Source organism: Cucumis melo, chromosome 1 (assembly GCF_025177605.1).
Source record: "Cucumis melo cultivar AY chromosome 1, USDA_Cmelo_AY_1.0, whole genome shotgun sequence".
Taxonomy (NCBI): domain Eukaryota; kingdom Viridiplantae; phylum Streptophyta; class Magnoliopsida; order Cucurbitales; family Cucurbitaceae; genus Cucumis; species Cucumis melo.
The window spans coordinates 26,349,184-26,359,179 of record NC_066857.1 but is presented as its reverse complement, the minus strand read 5'-3'; the positions used below and the strand labels follow the sequence as shown (position 1 = coordinate 26,359,179).

At 33.4% G+C, this 9,996-nt stretch overlaps 2 long non-coding RNA genes across 2 annotated transcripts; both read left to right on the top strand.

Moving 5' to 3' along the window:
- Positions 1-567: 567 nt before the first annotated feature.
- Positions 568-1,270, top strand: LOC127144305 (uncharacterized). Its single transcript, XR_007815948.1, has 3 exons — positions 568-755; positions 879-923; positions 1,017-1,270. It is a non-coding gene; the product is annotated as an uncharacterized LOC127144305 (long non-coding RNA).
- Positions 1,271-1,354: 84 nt separating this feature from the next.
- LOC127144304 (uncharacterized) lies at positions 1,355-2,750 on the top strand. The gene is made up of 3 exons (XR_007815947.1): positions 1,355-1,538; positions 1,860-1,957; positions 2,626-2,750. It is a non-coding gene; the product is annotated as an uncharacterized LOC127144304 (long non-coding RNA).
- The last annotated feature ends 7,246 nt before the right edge of the window (positions 2,751-9,996 follow it).

Sequence of the window (9,996 nt, the reverse complement as noted above, 5' to 3'; positions counted from 1 at the left end):
TATTATTGTCTTTAGATATAAGTGTTTGCATTGTTTTTTGTCTATATGTATAGTTAATGTTGTAATGGACATAAAGAATACGTTCAAGCTATTGAATAGTGACTGGCAGAAGGATCCATGTTTGTCTGAATTTTCTATATGGAGTAGTTTAAACTGCAGCGACAGTAATCCTCCTAGGATCATTTCACCATGAATGCTTCATTTTAACACAACAAACTTCATCTTGTTGGTAAATATTCAAATAATTTCTGATGTAAATAATTTTTGGGAAAGCAGGAACTTGAGTAGGAGCAATTTAACAGGAGAGATCCCATTTTCCATCTTGAATCTCACTCAATTGGAGACTCTGTATGTGCTTCACTGTTTAAGATTACATGAAATTGGACTATGATTGACAAAACCATTACATGTAGCTCTTTCTTTGATTCTAATCCTCAACCTGCTTTGTTATCTTATACGGATTTATCCTACAATAACTTAAGTGGATTATTTCCAGAATTTCTAGCACAACTACCTCTTTTGAAAATCCTGTAAAATTTTAACTTTTTTAACCTTAAATTCTCAATTGCAAGTAAAACATTTGGAGGATAGGATCAGTATAATTGATTGGATTACTGATTATCTTTTGACCATTTTCTTGCAGCGATTTAACTGGTAATAATCTTGGTGGCACAGTTTGTGTGTGTATAGGTGTCCAGAATAAACGTTGTATTCTGTGTATAGGTGTCTATTTTCGTCCAACCAGGTCTCTATAGGTGCCCAGAATAAACTTTGCTCCATTTTCTCGAAGTTATTTTTAATGCTTTTCTTAAGTAGGAAAATTTTCTTTTTGTGTGTGTTTTTAATCTTGTCCTATGACTTTGTGATTATGTAAACAGGATGATTATCTAGATTGTTTTGGCGATCTGGAAACCATAGGAAAGGTGAGTCATGCTCTCTACATGTTAAACTTTTCACACCTTGCACGGTTTTGACGAATCTTATATTCATGAAGTTCTTGAATCAACTGTTGTCAGGTGGGAACATACATTGAAGATTTCCTTTAAACTCCAGATTGCCTTCCAACAATCTTACTTTCTCTTCAAGATCATTGTTCAAATAGTGAAGCTTTTCCACATTTTTGGCAAGTTTTTTTCTTTCCAAGTTTGCATCAGAAAGTGAACTCTTTAGAAGTGTGTTTTTCTCTAACTGTCCCTCTAAGTTTTCAATTGCCATTTGCAATCTAGTTTAGCATGGTATAGTTACTAAACTAGATTATTAAGCCAATGACTATGAGATTATTAAGCCAGCTTCTGTTAGACATCCTGATTAATCAATGTCAAGCTTCTTAAAAGTGTGAAGTATGGGAGAAATGTCTTCTTGATTGATCTTTACCATTTCCTTTAGTTTATATATGATAAATTATGCAGCACTGATACAGCAAATTGCCAATAAGCCTCATGATACATGCAAGAATGGAATCAAAATAGAAGTCATTGTCAAGACTTGGGTAATGGGAAATAAATCAAGTGGAACACGAGGATGAAAGAAATGTGAAGGTAAATCAGGCTGACCTTACTACTTTATCATGATGAAGGTCTACTTCTTCAAGATCTGAATATGTGAGGCTTCAATTAAGAACCCAATTAACCAGTGATTCTTGTCTCCTTTCTGCGTGTAATTCTGCAAGGTACAAAAAAAATCGTGCTAAGCAGATCGTTGTGTTTTTCTCTAACTGTCCCTCTAAGTTGGTTGCCTTTAACTTTACTTTTTTCCTTATCTCATTTCTTGAGATGTGTTGTTGCGCAATGTATTTGTTATCGTTGGAGAATTTTATTTTACCTTTTCTAAAATTGTTTTAAAATTGTCTCGCAATGCAGAATGACATAAGCGTTCAATATTGATTTTAACAGTGCACTTTTGAACAATTGATACTTCTGAGGTTGAAGAAAATCTTTTTGCTACAAGTGATGCCAAGGTATGTAGAATGGACAAACTTTAAAGTTGTATTGTGCTAAAAAATATTCATTTCATTTGTTAAGCTACATTGGTTAAGTTAATATGTTATGATTTTTCTCTTCATTTCCTTTGGTCCACGGTAATTTTCTTCTGAAAAGGTTTGCCTCCTCTTAAGCTACTTTGAACAATCTAAGACTGTATTTGTACTTCGAAGAATCTATTGGTTAGGCTTATGAATTTTTATATTTTGCACATCCTGCTTTTATGTACTTTCACTTTCTTCTGCTGCATAGTTGTATCACTTTCTTCTTAAAAGATGAAAAGCATGATTGTGATGGAACTGTCCTAGTTCCCAAAAACCAAATAGTTATTGAATGTTGGTTTTTAGCAATCAGATCTTGTAGACTCTTTGAAAGCCTCCTAACTTGTCTTATAGTACCAGATGTCCATTTGATAACCATTTGAATTTTTGTTTTCTATTTTCATAACATAAGCCTATTCACATAAAAGTTCAAACTCAACAACAATAATTATGTTTTCAACATAACAAAGCACAATATTTTAATAAGTTAAGTTATTTGTTTAAGTTGTAACTTATTGTTTTCTACATTCAGTAGAAGTTATGAGTAAGTTACATTTCAATTTTGAAGGTAGTGATTAATCTTAATTATGTGATGGTTTCAATAGGTAAATGAACTGAAGCATCGTGCAGTGATGGAAGGCCAATGAAACAAGGACAACATTTTCTCATTTGAACAGTCATGGATTTAGTTTTATGAATCAAATTCATCTTGGACATCGTGATGTGTACATTTTGGAACCTAATATATTTGTAAAATTTTCTTCTACAAGGTTTAAGATTTTCAATTAGTTAAGATATATATGTTATTCAGGCTATTAATATATATATATGTATTGTTGGATAGTTTTGCTTTTATGGTTGCTGTTCTGAGTGCATTGCTTATTCGTGGAATTGGTCAGAATCTTCAGAGGGCATACTATCAAAGTTTGAAACTGCTAAAAGTTAAATTATCAAAAAACTCAGGTACTTGTCAATTGTTGGAAGTGTAGTTTTATCTTTTTTTTTTTTGTATGTTGTCTGATTCTAATCTTTTTTGTCTACATTTATTAAAGATTTTCTATACTTGTTTAATTAATAGTCACTATTATTTGTGTCTACATAATCATAAATTGATATATCTTTTATAAATTTATGTAGGTGAATGAAATGGAGTCGTCTTAACTAGAGAACTAAAGAACCAATGATGACAGTTAGTTCATATAATCTTGTACACTTATGATGAACTTTGTTTGTATTTTGAGGGTTAATTTGTGTGGTTGGTACATTTAGATTGCAACATTCATTAAGTAAATTACTGATTAGTATTTTATTTTGTAATTTTAATACATTATGAATGGAAGTTATTAGTATTTATTGTGCTATTAAGTATTTATGTGTGTAGATTTAACTAAAGTTGAGCCCTTGAACTAAAATTTATCAAAAGCTAATTAACTCAAAAATATTTTTGAGAAAAAAGTTACCCCTTTCATAGCCATAAGTTAAAGCTGTAGAAAGATTTATATAGCCATAAATGAAATGGTATCAAAAGGTTATTATAATTACTATAATAATTGAAAACGATTAAATTATAGCATTATTATAGCTTTATTATAGATGTAAATACTATATTATAGCTTAATATTATAGCTATAGACACTATATTATAGCGTTGAAAAAAGGCTATTATATGTCAAAGATAGCACATTATTTAAGCTATATAAAGTTATTATAGCTCTAATGAAAAACGCTATCAAATGCTTTTATAGCAATGTATATAAGTTATATCTTCATACTATATGATAACACTCATTATAGCTTAAAAAAACGCTATAAAAAGCCCCCGACTTTTAATAACATGGGCTGTCAGGACTTTCGAAAAAGGCTATAATAAGTCTATTATAGCCTTTTTCGTTAGCTATCGTATATGTTATTTCTTGTAGTGTCTCCACTTATTTTAGAAGATTGTTGCTTCAAATATTAGAGTAATGAGAGATAAAATAAGACATTATTTTAAAAAAATTAAAAAATATTTTCAAGTCAAGATTTGAATTGTGGCCACCGTTTTCTAAATAGGTATTGTAGGGTATTAATACCTTCTTCATACAATAAATGACTCTCGAACTCAACTCTAGTTTTCATAGACAATTTTTTATGATTTTATTTAAAACTTTATTTCAGTGTCCAATCACACCGTAAAAAAGATTGGTGGCAGTTTTTTTTTTTTTTTTAAAATTGACCCTTTTAAAGATATTGGCCGCTCCACGTCGATTGGGCACATGGAGACATGCGTTGTTTACAATTATATATATAAATTGTAACAGATAAGTAATCAATTTTTTTCAACAATACCTAACTATGCATAAATAATAATTAGTTAGCAATTAATCAGATTAATTGAAGAACAAATATATAACAAAAATAAGCTAATATATGAAAAAACAAAACTAATATTCAATACATGGTAAGTTACATTTGAGGATTTAAGTTTTTAAAAATCTCAAATACGAAAAAGTTTATCATCCCCCAAGCAAAAATAAGTGAGATGCTGCACCAATCTAAGTAATTAACTCAAAATCTTCTTACAATTTCATTTCTAACTTTTCACAAATCTCCTGAACTAAAAAAGTTTATCATTCCTCAAACGAAATTTTGCCATAAGCCAAAGTAAGTGAACTGTTACACCAAAATAAGTAATCATATCAAAATCTTTTCGCAATCGATTAGATGTATAACATGAAATAGGAAACACAATACAAAATGACAAAGTGACAAAATAGCAACAAAAAATGACAAAGTGACAAATTGACAAAGTAGCAACAAGTGATAAAGTGACAAACACAATTTAAAACTACAAAGTAGCAACAAAAATGCATATAAAGTGACAAAGTGAACTCCCATTGTAACGCCCCAAAATCTTTGAGGTATTTCTCCAATCGAATTAAGCTGTTTTGGTTAAGTTTTAAATTCATGCACTACAAGAAGTGGGTCACTCCTGATGCATAAAAACGTCGAAAAAGTATAAAATATGTCAGGAAATAAGTTCCTGACGTCGTAAGAGATGTCGGGCAGAGAGTAAGAAGAAATGCGTCAGAAGAGCGATACCCGACGTGTCACCAACACATCATCGAAGTATATGTCTCCCGACGGCGACATTTCCGACGTTACTCATGCGTCAAAAATAATCCATCCCCGACATCCACATGTCCGATGTCTATTATGCGTCGGAAATAACCATCCATAATGCGACGTTGGGAACCATGTTTCCGATGCTTTCTTGGGTGCATCGGGATATAGACCATATTTCCGACGTATGTGGTGCGTCGGAAAATATTTTAAATATTTTTTTTGAAATGTTTTTTATTCAATTATAATATTCATATTCGTTTTCGATTCTAGTGCGATTTATGCAATATTAAATTGCAGAAAATTCACAATACATTAGTAAACACCGATATAAAACATCAAATTGAACAAAGATTTAAATATCATTATGAAATAAAAAATAGTAAATGTTCATAATACAACAAAGTTTAAAAATTTCAACAAAGTTCATAATACAAATAAAAAATAGTAAATGTTCAAAAAAAAAAAATGTACACAGAAATCCATACAAAATAACGTACGTCTCCTAACGAGTCTCGTACGCCATTCTACACCGCGGGACCTACAATGGTATAAAAGGGCCTAAGTTTAGTACATATGCATATCATCACTGGATAATGTCATTTCAAGAACTTAAGAATAATGGAAACATATATACGTACTGTAAAGCTAGGGATCATGTCTCCTTGTTGTGCCCGAGTTGTCTTCTATGAGCTTCTGCATTTGTTCACTTGTGAAGCTAACATATCTTGTGTTCTTTTCTGTTCTTCAATCGCTCGCTAAGCTTTATCAAGCTCGAATCATAATTGAAGCTCTATCGAGGATTGCGTTGAGGTCGTGGCACTGCTCGCACTGGCCATCTAGCGGACCTTAGGTTTGGGTCTCCAACCAAGACCTTTTGAGTAGCCCGATTATCTACCCAACATAATCTTGCATATCTCGTCCCCAGAGAGTGGCTGATAACCCTTTGGGGTAGGTTGGGACTAGAGATCAAGCATTTGATTCTGCAACAAATTTAGAAATTAATTAGTTAGTAAGTCACAAATAAATTAAAGAGGACAAATAAGGGCTAAAGTATTGCTTAGATAACTTACTATGCATCCTTTGCGGCCGACGATACAAAAGTCCAGTCTCGAACGTGTGTTTGCTGGAACAACTCCACACGGTCGATCGACTCATCTCTTTGGTCAACGAGCTCATGCTGACGTTGTAGAAACGACTTCGACCCGCTACTTGTTTACTGATTGTAAGGCTACTTCTGTCTAGTAGTCTTGTTAGTCTATGATTGCTCTTACATGACGTACAACTGGTCTTTCAACGATTGTGGGATCAACGTCAGTCCTGCATAGAGTGTCATCCTTGATGTGTTCATCCACTCGTGATCGACAATGATTTCGAGTACATTCAGTTGCTCATTCTCAACATCGTCCACTTTGGGCATGTCATATATACGCTTATTCTGGAGCACTTGGACAACTTTCAAATTGCTACCATTTTTTTGGGTCATCTAAGTAAAATACTAGCACATCGCAAGAATTATCGGTTTCTTAAAGAACAAAAAAAGGACGTGTTGATAGCTTTGTACCTTAATTCGACATGTGTCATTTAACTTTTGTTGATGTTCGTGTCATACCATCGATACTTAAATAGCCAAACACTTCTTCCCATCGGATACTGAACGTGCAACACGTCGTCTATAACAGTGTAAAAATTATTGTCGCCACTTCTACTTGTATTGCTTTCACCAATCACCATCACTCCACTGTTTTGTGTAGTGCGCCAGGAATCACTTTCTGACATGTAAAATCTCAGTTCACCTACAATGCATCCATTATAACAGCGAACGTCAAATGATGGTACCATCACAAGTGAGAAAAAATCGTGAGAGATTTTCAGTCTCACATAATTCTATAATCTGAAATCCATGTGACAATGATTATATACATTCACATGCAAGTACGTTAGTACATTCATGTCATACGTGCACGCTATACACCTGATTTCATAACCATTTAGGGAATCCTCGTTGATGTCTTTTGTACAAATTAGTAGCGTTTTGAGCCTACCAACGTATTAGCCTAAAATATTTCTTGACAGGGATGATTATAATTTTAATTTGTGTAACAAGAATTTATAACAAATACTAAACAACTATATCCAAGAAATACGAAGATAAAAAAGGCTTACTTGCGATACTTCGATATTTCGTTTACATTGTTGAAAATGTACCAATGGAAGAGGCGTTTCTCTTCCTGTGGTAGAGTATGAAGATTTGATGTATCTAATGGTCGTACTTTCTGCTTGAAATTTTAAATTCACCAATCACCTCATCCTGTAGAATGGTATCATCATTTCGCTTATCTCTAATGAATCGAGTCTCAATACCACTTAGGTAACGCGAACAAAAGGTACTCGATTCATTCATCACATATGCTTTTGTAACAGACCCCTAGGGACGTGCTTTGTATCGAACATACTGTTTCAAAGTGCATAGACTTCTTTCAATAGGATACATCCAACTGTAAGAAATCGGACCAGTAACCTTGGTTTTATATGGTAAGTGAACGACAAGGTGTACCATAACGCTGAAGAAGACAGGTGAAAATATTCTTTCAAATTTACAAAGTATGATTATGATATCTGCTTGCAATCTGCTCAACTCACTTACTCTTACGATTCTGATGCACAAGTCATGAAAAAAACTACATAGTTTGGTAATAGCAGTGTACATGTTTTTTGGTAGGAGTGCTCGAATACCAATAGGTAGCAGTCGATGTAATAAAACATGACAATGTGTGTTTTGGGATCTGATATTTTTCCCTCTCTTTCATTTACATATCATGATATATTGAAAACAAATCCATTAGAAAACTTAACTGATTTCAGAAACTTATAAAACTCAACTCATTCGCTACTAGTCAATGTGTAGCTCGCGTGTGACTTGACCAATCAGTTACTAACTTCTATAAGGTGTAAATCCTTTCTTATCTTTAGATTTTGTAGGTTCAACCAAGCATTCGTGGTATCCTTGGTTTTTCCTTCGATATTCAACAACGTACCAACCAAATTGTCACCAACATTCTTCTCAATATGCATTATGTCAAGTATGTGACGTAACAGTAGTCTCGACCAGTAACGAAGTTTGAAAAAAATACTTCTCTTTGTCCAATTAAGAGCTATCTTTCTTTTCTTATCCTTTACTGAAGGATGTTTACTCATAACTAAAAACTCCAACTGATCTAGCTATTCTAAGATTTCATGCCCATTCATCACCATTGAAGGAGCTCTATGCTCTACCTTTCCATCGTGTATCCTACTTCTATGCCACACGTGGTTTTCTGGAAGATAGCGTCGATGTCCCATGAAGAATATTCTACCTTGTATCCTAAACGATGATCTATCACCCGCATATGGAACACGCTTGATACCCCTTTGTATTCCACCCTGATAGGTCACCATACGCCGGAAAGTCATTAATCATTCATAACAAGGTTGCATGTAGCTGAAAGAACTGACCTATAAGAGAATCATACGCATGCACCCCAAAATTCCATAACTCTTTCAGTTCCTCAATTAATAGTTGGAGATACACATCAATTTTTCTATCAGGAGATCTAGGACCGGGTATAAGCAATGACATAAAGAAATTTGTCTCTTTCATGCATTTTTCATGGTAGAAAATTGTAAGAAAGTAACATAGCAGACCATATACTGTATGAGGTACTCATATGCCCAAATGGATTAAACCTATCTGAAGCTAACCCCAAACGCACGTTCCGTGGATCAGAAGCAAAATGAGGAAATTCACAATCAAAGTGCTTCCATCCCTCTGCATCAGTTAGCAATCTCAACACATCATCTGTTTCAACACGTTTATCCCTATGCCATCTCATGTCAACAGACCCTTCCTACGAGACAAACAACGTTGTAATCTTGGTACCAAAGGAAAGTGGCGCAATACCTTATGCAATTCTTTTCATTTGTTATGATTAACATTGTACCGAGCCTCGCCACATGTAGAATAATGTTGCAAATCAATAAACTTTTTCCAATACAATTCATAATCGTACTTGTATGTGTGAATAATCTTGTATCTCAAGTCCAAGTTACAAAGTTTTCGTTTGACTTCATAAAATGAACTAGGGATAATACTACTACACATTGGAAATGCTGCTCTTAAGAGTTCTAACAACATGTCAAAGGACTTGTTACTCCAACCGTTTAGAACCTTGATGTGTATCAACTTAACCAAAAAATTCAAGGAGGAAAATTCAGAAAAATCAGGGTATAACTCATTACGTGCTTCATTCAATAAGTCTTGAAATATATTTGTTGCATCTTGTTCTATATCTACCCCATTATTCTTTGATATTTCTCCAAATGACCTTCCTCCGTTTCCTCTTCCTATTCAATCGGGACTTATAAATCATTCAACATATTAAACATGTCATTTTTTTCATGAAAGTGTCTACTACTAGTTCCTTTTCGAAAGGGTTACTACTAATTCCTTAATTAAAGTTTTTTGTACCTTTAAAACTAACCAACTCTCCATGATACACCCATTCTGTGTAGTACGGGGATATTCTAATAGTAAGTAGATGTCGTTCTACACCCTCTAATGAGTTTCAATTTGAGTTCATACATCTCTTGCATGGACACCTTATTCGTCTATAGGCATCAATGTGAAACTTAGCAACTTCTAAAAAATTAGGCCACTTCCTCTCTGTACTCAAGGGAAAACTTATTCCTAATTTTTATCCAACCCTTATCCATCGTTAAAGCCTTTAAAACATAAATAGGTTTAATTAGAAATATATTCATTCTCTCACATTCCTAAACTTACTCCTCTAATAATCAATCTCCTGAACTTTTCACTAAAACTAACTTCAAACTAG